Below are 11432 nucleotides of genomic sequence, written 5' to 3' on the forward strand. Positions count from 1 at the left end.
AAAAATTTCACGCCATTTGACTGCGGCAAAATTTTATTTCTTTTGCGTCACTATTATTTTCACTAATTTCCTTAATCAATCTTGTTACACAGTTTTTTGTTCTTTGTTGCATAAGATCTATTTCACGGTTTCACACTTTTCGTCGAGTTTATATCAACGCGCGCACTTAGTATACAATACAATTTAACTTGGAAGTGGCGAGTGGCCCCCTTTATTTACACAAAACACATTGGTGTTGCTTCCCCCTGCTCCCTGTTTTACGGCACAAATAAGCTGCAAAGTCAGTGAAAAAATAAACAGATTGAAAGCGTTAAATAAAGAGTTTTTCTATATTTTAATCATTGTTGGTTGGGTGAATCGCACAGGTTTTTTTCAGTTTTATAACCCCTTTTTAATTTTATCACAAATTTTAATCCATGAACATGGAATCATATATTAGATTGGCCGATCGAATAATCGAATCCGAGGCCGATTTTAATGACATCAATGCGGCTCTGCACACTGTACACACTCTTGCAATACAGCAAAAAGAGTTGCAAGCTAAGTGGGAAAAAGCAGAGAACGCCCTAGAGGAGTTGCTTGGCTCTGACACGCTCGACGCAAAGAAAATTGCAGCGGTCAAGATCAAGCATAAAGCGGCATATGCCGTATTCCTGAGATGCATGTCGAACATGGCTGAACTTCAAGCCAAATTGAAGGAGGAAAAAGATAGGGCAGTCAAACCTGAGGGAGAACGCGCGCGCGTTCCAGCTTGTGATACTGAGGTGTTCAAGGGCGACTACCTATCTTGGCCAACGTTTCGTGACCTGTTCACGGCCATATACAAAAACAACAGTCGCCTAAGCCCGGTAGAAAAGTTGTTCCACCTCAATCAGAAAACTCAAGGTGAGGCAAAGGGCATCGTTAAGAAATGTCCCTTGACAAATGAAGGCTTCGAAACAGCCTGGAAAAACCTATGTGAGAGATACGAAAATAAGCAGATTCTCGTAAACTCACAACTACAAATTTTGTTTAATCTAAAAAAGATAGATAGCGAGTGCGGCAGCTCTATCAAAACCTTACAGCGCGACATAAATAATTGCTTGGCATCGCTAAAAACACATCAGATCGATGTTTCAAATTGGGATGCGATTATTACCTATTTATGTTCGACAAAATTACCTGAAAATACGTTGGCTCTATGGGAGCAGAGCATTGACCACAAGACGGACATATCCAAGTGGGAGGATATGGACAAATTCTTGTCAAATCGTTTCCAGACACTTGAAACCGTGTCTGGTTTTACAGGGAATGCCACTTCTAAAGTGCAAAAATCAAACACGTCGCGCCAGTCGACGGAAAACCCTAAAAAAAGACTTGGTGCTTTTCAAACCAAAGTAACCAAGCAAACAACAAAATCAATGTGTAAAATGTGCAAATCTACGGAGCACAGATTACGCAACTGTTCACGTTTTTGCGATTTAAACCCAGTAGAAAGGATTAAATTCGTCAAATCCACAAATGGCTGCCTGAATTGTTTATCCCCAGGACACACACTGACGAGGTGCACCAGTTCATACAACTGTTCCAAATGCCACTCTCGTCACCACACGCTCCTGCATGCGGACACACTTCAGCAACCGGCGGTACGAAATCCCTTCAAAGATGCGGATAATGCCCCATCAACTTCGGCACAGGCAAGGAAAAGACAGGAATCGGGACAACCACCTTCCTCTGCGAATCAGAATGTCAAATCCTGATATGCCAATTCCAGCACAGGCGTGCTATTAGGAACTGCTCGCGTACACATTCACCATAATGGTACCGACTTCTCCGCGTGGGCATTAATTGGTTCTGGGTCTGAATGTTCCTTTATAACTGAAAGACTGAAACGCAGAATCAATTTGCCAGCGAGGAAAATGCATGCCCATGTTTCAGGCATCACAAATGCGGTGTCAGCTCAGGTGAAAGAAGCATCCAACATCGAACTACGTTCACCAGTGGATCCCTGCTTCAGCCTGACTACACCCGTACTAGTTCTAACGAAACTCACTGGGAATCTTCCATCCTGCCATATCAACGCAATGACTATGCAGGCATTCCCAGACTTGGTTTTGGCAGACAAGAGGTTCTACGTCAACGAAGACGTAGACCTCATACTTGGCGGAGACATATATCCCCAAATTATAATGAACGGTATAAAAAAGAATGTGCTAAACACACTCTTAGCCCAAGAGACAGTGTTCGGTTGGATACTGACCGGTCGTATCGAATCACCAAATCCAACGAAGAGCATTATGTCTTTCTACAACGAGGTTGCGTTAGACAACCAACTCAAAGCTTTCTGGGAGGTAGAAAATGTACCCAAAAATAAAATATTAAATGAGGATGAAAGGTACTGCGAACAACTATTTAAAGAAACAACGCAGCGAAGTGAGAATGGAAGGTACACCGTGTCACTACCATTCCGGCAGGATTACCCTAACAATATTAACTTAGGACCATCCCTGAAGCGTGCATGGTCTCAATTCTTCCGGAATGAGGGGCGGCTAATAAAAAACCCAGATTTAGGAAAAGAATATGTTCGAGTGTTGTCAGAATATGAAACGCTCGGACATATGAGAAAAATTGAAAAGAATATTCCATCCGACGATTCAGATAATTATTTCCTGCCCCACCACGCCGTTGTAAAAGCAGAAAGTACAACCACCAAAGTACGCGTAGTATTTAACGCCTCGAGCCCTACGGCCGACGGCAATAGCTTAAACGATATTCTCCTCCCAGGCCCAGTTCTACAAGCCGATCTACCCATACTTATCTTACGATGGAGACTATACCGCTTCGTATTCAATAGCGACATCGAAAAGATGTATCGACAAATTTGGGTGAACGAAAATCACACCAAATTTCAACGTATTGTGCATCGCACTTCCCCGAATGACCCTATTAGTCTTTACGAATTAAAGACGGTTACCTTCGGAGTGAATTGCGCTCCATATCTCGCGATAAGAACGCTCCTACAACTAGCAGAAGACGTCTCAAACTCGCACCCTACAGCGGCTAGCATACTGCGAGAATACATGTATGTAGATGATGTGTTAGCGGGTGGACATACGATCACATCGACTATTAAAGCCAGAGATGAAATTCGTCAAGTCCTACAATCAGCGGGCTTTCCACTTCGCAAATGGACCTTCAACTCAGAGGACATTCTAAGGGACATCCCCAAAGCAGACCTGCTCAATGAAAACTTCCTGGCATTCGAAGATACCAGTTCAGTGAAAGCATTAGGTATTCGATGGAATGCCCTCTCCGACTTATTTTATTTTCAAGCAGGGACGCTGGACAACCCGGAAAATATTACGAAGAGAGCGATACTATCAGCAATCGCCAAACTTTTCGATCCCTTGGGATGGCTGGCACCAATGGTCATTGTGGCAAAAATACTCATGCAGAGTATTTGGTTGGAAGGCACCGCTTGGGACGAACCAGTATCTACCAGTATGCTGGAACGATGGAAAACCTTCACCGACCAATACCATGAAATCGATAAAATCCGGATACCTAGATGGGTCAACTTTTCACCAGGAACCGACATCGAGATCCATGGATTTTGTGACGCATCCGAGAAGGCATATGCAGCAGCCATTTACATGCGCGTCAAAACGGATGATAATGTCTGCACGAACCTGCTTCTAGCCAAAACCCGAGTAGCCCCAGTGAAAACTCTTTCTCTTCCACGTTTGGAACTTTGCGGAGCCGTGCTGTTAGCGGAAATCACCGAATCAATTTTCAGGAACCTCAAGTTGGGACCAGTGAACGTGCACCTTTGGACGGATTCAACTATCGTCCTCGCATGGATAAGGAAACCGCCGTGTTCCTGGTCCACTTTCGTCGCACATCGGATCACCAAGATCATCGACATGGTCGGAAATAAGGACTGGTTGCATGTAAACTCAGAATCTAACCCAGCAGATTTAGGTAGCAGAGGATTACCTGCGTCTGAATTGGTCAACAATTCGTTGTGGTGGCAGGGACCTTCTTGGCTGCAAGAAGACACTTCCCAATGGCCAGCACAAGAAAGTGACTACATCACCTCCGTAGAGGAAAAGAGGGCGAAGACCTGCGCAACAACAACAGTAAATACTATCGATGTTCTTCAACGCTTTTCAGACCTACCTATGGCTTTACGGGTGCTCTCATACGTAATGAGGTTCTACCGAAGAACTCACCCCAAAACAAAAAAATCATTTCAGGTCGAGTCACCTTTAATCTCTCCTGATGAGATCAAATCAGTAACCCAAATCTTAATTAAAATCTATCAGAAACAACATTATAGTTCCGAATATAATGATCTAAAGGCCGGAAAACCAATTGGAGGGAAAAGTGTAATACTCTCACTTAATCCCTACTTAGACCAAGATGGCATCATTCGGGTAGGAGGGCGACTCGGGGCGTCAAAGGACTTAGCTTTTACTGAACGCCACCCAATCCTCCTCCCATACAACTGTCGGTTATCCCGGCTGACAGTCCTAATGTTTCATCAACAAAGTTTGCATGGGGAGAACCAACTCATGTTGCGTCTGATACGCACCCAATACTGGATACCTAACATCAAAACCATGATTAGGGCTACAATTCACAATTGCAAAGTTTGCACTGTACACCGAAAGCGTGCTCAGACCCAACTTATGGGTATTCTCCCTCGCGAACGCACGACATTCAGCCGTGCATTCACGAATACTGGAGTCGACTTTGCCGGACCCTTCGACATTAAAAGTTACCGCGGCAGAGGGTGTCGACTATCCAAAGGCTATGTCTGCCTTTTCGTGTGTTTTTCCACACGAGCGATTCATCTGGAGGCCACTACTGACCTCAGCACCCCATCATTTCTTGTGGCTTTTGCCCGTTTTATATCTAGACGCGGATGTCCCAAAAACGTCTACTCCGACAACGGTACAAATTTTGTCGGAGCTTCACGATCCCTACGATCGGAACTCAAAACTTTCATGGCACAAGCCCGAGACAATGCTGTCTCGAAGTACAGCCACCAGTCACTCACTTGGCATTTCATCCCTGCGGGCGCTCCCCACATGGGAGGGCTGTGGGAGGCTGGAGTGAAAAGCTTCAAAAGCCACTTCAAAAAGATAGCCTCACCACACAAATTTACATTCGAGGAATTCCATACACTCTTGTGCCGCATCGAGGCATGCCTGAACTCGCGGCCGCTCAGCCCGGCATCCAATGACCCAACGGACCTTGAGCCGCTTACTCCAGGTCATTTCCTCACTGGCAGCCATCTACTGGCTCCGCCGGAGCCGGATGCTAGTGAGAGCTCTGCCTCGATGATCAATCGGTGGCAGAAACTCAAAGCCCTCCATCACACTTTCTGCAAGCGATGGAAAACCGAATATCTATCCGAACTTCACAAACGAGTGAAGTGGAAGCATCCCAGACAGAATATAAAAGTAGGAGATCTCGCTGTCCTCAAAGAGGACAACTTATCTCCCAACGAATGGAGGTTAGGTCGAGTTGTCAACGTACACCCCGGCGAAGATGACCGAGTACGCGTAGTCGACCTCAAAACCGAGAAGGGTCAAGTCAGACGACCTTTGGTCAAACTGATCCTTCTTCCACCGGAAGATACGGATTGCGAGAAGGTGACGAGCTCCTAACAAACACTTCCGTTCCTCCATATCCCTAATTTCAAAAAAAATCAAACCCAGCTCTCGTTCACCCGGAACGAGGCCAACCAACTATCCTAATCAGATCGCCCATCTGTCACAACACTATTTCCCCCGACTACCTACAACTCGAGGCCCACGGTTAGTGATAGCATCGAAAGCATATTAAGGAACCCACGTCTTCGTGTCTCTCTATCCCTAAGCTTGTGTTTCTCCCGAGCCATATATTATCATCAACCCCCCGGTCTCGTGAGGGTGCGAGTCTACCGGAGGGGAAACCTAAGGCGTACTACGCGATGGCAATGGGGAAAGGGAGCGCGGGACATAAAGACGCGTTCAACCACGCGCCGTGATGCCCCGCTATCCCTAAGTTTGCGTCGCTCCCGCGGCCCTAATTATAATCAACCACCCCGGTCTCGTGAGGGTGCGAGCCTACCGGAGGGCGATCCTACATCTTATTTTTCTTTTTTTTCTCACCCCCGGTCTCGTACCGAGTCTGCCGGAGGGGGAATCCTACACCTAGCTACTTGTGGGCAATGGGGAAAGGGAGCTAGAGACACGAGGACGCATGGGAGCTTACCAAAAGCTCGCAAACAAAAAGCATTTTTTTTTCTATGGTTTTTTAACAATACTAGCCGTGGCCCCCTGAACAAAAGACCCAAATTCACTCGCTCACCCAGAGCGAGGACACAAGAAAACCCCACCAATTCACCCTCTCACCCAGAGCGAGGACACCAGAAACCATCCCATTCACTCGTTATCCCATAACGAGGACATCATAAAAGCCTACCGCAGAAGGGCGAACCAATCTGCCACAAACCACTTATTTTTTAAGAAATTACAAACAATTATTGATGTATTTTATCAGTTATTTTCTCCTTTTACTCACTCTCGCCAATGGTAGAAACAACTTCATCGAATTGCACAACCAAACACATGCAAACCCATTTCCAAAACATTTTCGGGAAAATGCAAAAATTCGAAAGGTGTTAAAAAATCTTCATGCAAATTTCAAACCTCTATTTAGAGTTTCCAGAACTTTATTTTCAGTATGAAGTTTTGCAGTCCAATCAATTTTAGTACAACAAGGTGCATGTTCCAAGTCCCTCAAAAATCGCATTGACTCCCGCCAGTCTTTTTTCAAAGAGTGTTTTGGATTCGGTTCCTTCTTTCAACAATTGCGTAGGTACGCCGCTGGTACCACGCAATTGTTCAGGAAATAATTAAATCCAGCAACAAATCCTAAAGAATCGACACTTGATATGGTTCGATGACGTTCATTATCTGAGTCAAGGGCTCGAATGCCAACCATTATGCAGAAATACGCGTTTAAAATGTCAATACCAAATACGGGACTAAAGGTGGTAAATCATTATTCAGTCAACAAAGATAATCGGAAAGATTCAGAAGGCTGAATGAAAAATGATTATTAAAAGTTGTTGGTCACCTAAAGTAAACACGTTTGATTCAGATATTGTTTCAAAGCTGATTAAAAACTATATTCAGTTTTTTGATCATAAAAATATTCATATTTGGGTATTTCTCTTGGTTAATTGTATTTAATCAGAAAGCGTAACCATGTATCGATATGTATAGAAATTCATGACAGACCAAGGAAAATTGTAAAAGGTTCCCGTTTTCTGGGGGGGGGGGGGGGGGGGGGGGGGGGAAGTTCCGGTAGGGTCACTTTTCACCGGCATCATCACCTAATCTTTCGTTGTTTCATATTTCCATATTTCGGATGAGGATTTTATACTAAATGCACACGTATGCCTCTAGCGGGGACTGCCATCAACAAAATAGTTTTTTTTTATTAACAGCCTTTGCTGTATACCAATCCAAACGCCGTCGCCTAAACGGTAGAAATGGCTCACGAATCTGAAGGTATGAGTGGAATCCACCACGTACACACAAGGACGTACCTTTGCAGTAACCACCCCCTCCAATTGGACTCTACACCCCAAGGGACCTTCAGGTTCTGACGTCAACGCGCATGCTCCCATACAATATGGTGAAAAAGTGCGACAAGTGACAGTGGAACCTCCAGCAAACGGCCACGTAGGGGAGGGGTTGGGTATCCTAGTATTGCCTACTTCGTTGTGCAGTATACTATAGACGCACCCTTCATTGCAGATTACCACAAAGCTTACGGAATGGGTTTGGTTACTACGACCACAACAACAAAAACAAAGCCTACGCTATATCGTTGCCTAAACGGAATATTACCTTACAGCGGATGCCCATATAACACCCTATGTCAACTTCAAATCTTCTATCAAGAAAGCTATGTAAACCACGGTATGCAGTCCAATCATAAACACTAGTGGGCAATTCACATGGGGTCGCCTTCATCTAAAATTTGCAGACGAGTTGTTCCCACAGTTCCCAATATCAAACCCGTTTTAAAGCATGGCATATACGGCCGAAGAGGAGACCGTGGGAACTGTATATATATAAAGGTGGTTGTGTTACGTTGCATCATAAGAGATTTTACTATTAGAAGCCCGATTTTTTTACAGTTTTTAAACTTCACTAATTATTTTGGAGATACTTATATTTATTATAAAAATAAGGCTTACCAAACGTGTACCGTACAATTTTCCTTTCATTAGTGGTATATTTGATGTTAGTTTTCAAGTATTGTAGCTTCTTATAAGGTAGCACATAGTGGAAATCAACGTCGCTTGGGTCCTTCCAGCTTACTCTCAGATCCCTCTCTCGTCCCTCATTGACTGAAGCAGACACGTCTTCATAAACCGAATTGGGCATAAAGTTGCACAATTAGCAAGGGCAAAGTTGATCTTAAACACCGAGTATACTTACCAAACTTATTCCTTAATTACGTTCATCACAGCACTGATGAACCTCCGACTTCACTGCCACATCCATTCCACTGCTTAAAGTGCAGTGTCCTAACCCTCCGTATACTTTATGCTCACCTTTATTGGGGACTGCAATAACCTTTGTTCTAAACCATTCAACATCTATGCATTGGATAACCTATCAAAAATAATCATGTTTAGTGTCTTTTAAAGTCCGTCGCGGAAAACCAAACGTTTTGCTAGTACATCTTGGCATGCCTTCTCGACTTGTTGTTGTACTTCTTTAGCCGCCTGCGGACAATAAATGTGAAAGTTCGATGAAGACCCACGGGTGCAGAACAAGCTTCAAATAACAGGAGCAGTGCAAGTGGCAAAACCTGATATTCCCATTGCCAATTTCGTCAGTCGGAAAGCTTGTACACCGCCGCTTACTACCGCTAGGTAGGGTATCGCAAACAACCCAATGTATATGAACCACCGCTGTAGATTCGTCATATCCATTAGATATTATTTAAATTGAAATATTATGGAATGTCGTAAAAAATTTATTAAAAGTGTGTGATACATTTTACGAAAACAATGAAATGTAAGCAATTTACTGTGGTCAGCTGTTGTGAGCCAGGGAAGTTTTTTTGGTTTTGGTAGTCGGTGCTCCCACTGTGGCCCTGTTCAACCAAAACTGATACCATTTGCTTATGGTGGGTCTGTTTTCTATGTGCATAAAGTTGTTAATGCAAAATTCAAATTAAACCACTGGAAAATATCGACCTTCATCAGTTATGTACTGGCAACACACAATACCTTATCAATATGCGTGCAATTGCGTATACAAAACGCCATTGTATATGCTGTGTAACTGGCATCCGCAAATGGTAATTGCTCTGCATCTGCTTATGGTCAATTTATTTGTAGATTAGGGAAGTTCTTTTCAGTTAGTGCTAATCGTTTCACACGCTCCTTCCCTACATCCAACATATGCTGATTTATATCTGAAATGGTTACATGACTTTCGCGTCCCAACGGATTTTGCTGTGCGGCAAGATATCGGATATAACGAAAAGCAATATCACCTGTACCGCCGGCCATATCCAAGAGCCGTATACCATGCACTGGACCCAAGCGGTCCATAAATATATCTTTCCATAACCGGTGTATGCCAATTGACATAGCATCGTTCATTAAATCATAGGAGCTGGCCACCCCTTCGAAAACTTTGTGTATTTTTTGATCTTTCTCACTTTATTTCACCGTTTGGAATCCAAAGAGTGGTGTGCGTTCTTTGCATCACCTGCTGTGCCATTGTTTTCGTTCGTATTGGCACCAACGGCTGTAACTGCCGCTTGTGTGGATCCATTTTGTAGTTGTCCAAACAATTTCGGTGCGTTCTTACCATATTCGGAGGAATTAAAGGACATAGAACGAGAAACATCGTTTGACAACCTTTAAATAGTTTTAATAACTATCTCAAAAATTGTCGCTCTGATGCAAACAACTGATGAGTTATCTACTCAAATTTGTTGAACAAAACGACTTACGTATTTTAAGCATGCTAACCTTTAGCCCGGTAAGCAAATTAAAAAAAACGCAATATGTAGGCTACACGAGAGCGGAGACGTCGAGTAACCAAAACAAATGCGTTAAACAAATTCGTACACGGTATTTATCAATTTAACTCTAGAAATAAAGGATATACAACGAGAAACAACGTTTGACAACCTTTAAACAGTTTTAATAACTATCTCAAAAATTGTCGCTCTGATGCAAACAACTGATGAGTTATCTACTCAAATTTGTTGAACAAAACGACTTACGTATTTAAGCATGCTAACCTTTAGCCCGGTAAGCAAATTAAAAAAAAACGGAATATGTAGGCTACACGAGAACGGAGACGTCGAGTAACCAAAACATATGCGTTAAACAAATTCGTACACGTTATTTATCAATTTAACTCTAGAATTAAAGGATATACAACGAGAAACAACGTTTGACAACCTTTAAACAGTTTTAATAACTATCTCAAAAATTGTCGCTCTGATGCAAACAACTGCTGAGTTATCTACTAAAATTTGTTGAACAAAACAACTTACGTATTTTAAGCATGCTAACCTTTAGCCCGGTAAGCAAATTAAAAAAAAAAAACGCAATATGTAGGCTACACGAGAACGGAGACGTCGAGTAACCAAAACAAATGCGTTAAACAAATTCGTACACGTTATTTATCAATTTAACTCTAGAATTAAAGGATATACAACGAGAAACAACGTTTGACAACCTTTAAATAGTTTTAATAACTATCTCAAAAATTGTCGCTCTGATGCAAACAACTGCTGAGTTATCTACTCAAATTTGTTGAACAAAACGACTTACGTATTTTAAGCATGCTAACCTTTAGCCCGGTAAGCAAATTAAAAAAAAAAAACGCAATATGTAGGCTACACGAGAACGGAGACGTCGAGTAACCAAAACAAATGCGTTAAACAAATTTTTACACGTTATTTATCAATTTAACTCTAGAATTAAAGGATATACAACGAGAAACATCGTTTGACAACCTTTAAATAGTTTTAATAACTATCTCAAAAATTGTCGCTCTGATGCAAACAACTGCTGAGTTATCTACTCAAATTTGTTGAACAAAACGACTTACGTATTTTAAGCATGCTAACCTTTAGCCCGGTAAGCAAATTAAAAAAAAAACGCAATATGTAGGCTACACGAGAACGGAGCCGTCGAGTAACCAAAACAAATGGGTTAAACAAATTCGTACACGTTATTTATCAATTTAACTCTAGAATTAAAGGATATACAACGAGAAACATTGTTTGACAACCTTTAAATAGTTTTAATAACTATCTCAAAAATTGTCGCTCTGATGCAAACAACTGCTGAGTTATCTACTCAAATTTGTTGAACAAAACGACTTACGTATTTTAAGCATGCTAACCTT

General features: G+C 42.5%; 1 pseudogene; it reads right to left on the reverse strand.

Annotated features, from left to right (window-relative positions):
* Positions 1 to 8692: 8692 nt before the first annotated feature.
* Positions 8693 to 9900, reverse strand: LOC137245993 (2-methoxy-6-polyprenyl-1,4-benzoquinol methylase, mitochondrial-like; annotated as a pseudogene).
* Positions 9901 to 11432: the final 1532 nt, after the last annotated feature.

The sequence above is a fragment of the Eurosta solidaginis genome, chromosome 3 (genome assembly GCF_040869045.1).
Source record: "Eurosta solidaginis isolate ZX-2024a chromosome 3, ASM4086904v1, whole genome shotgun sequence".
NCBI lineage: Eukaryota > Metazoa > Arthropoda > Insecta > Diptera > Tephritidae > Eurosta > Eurosta solidaginis.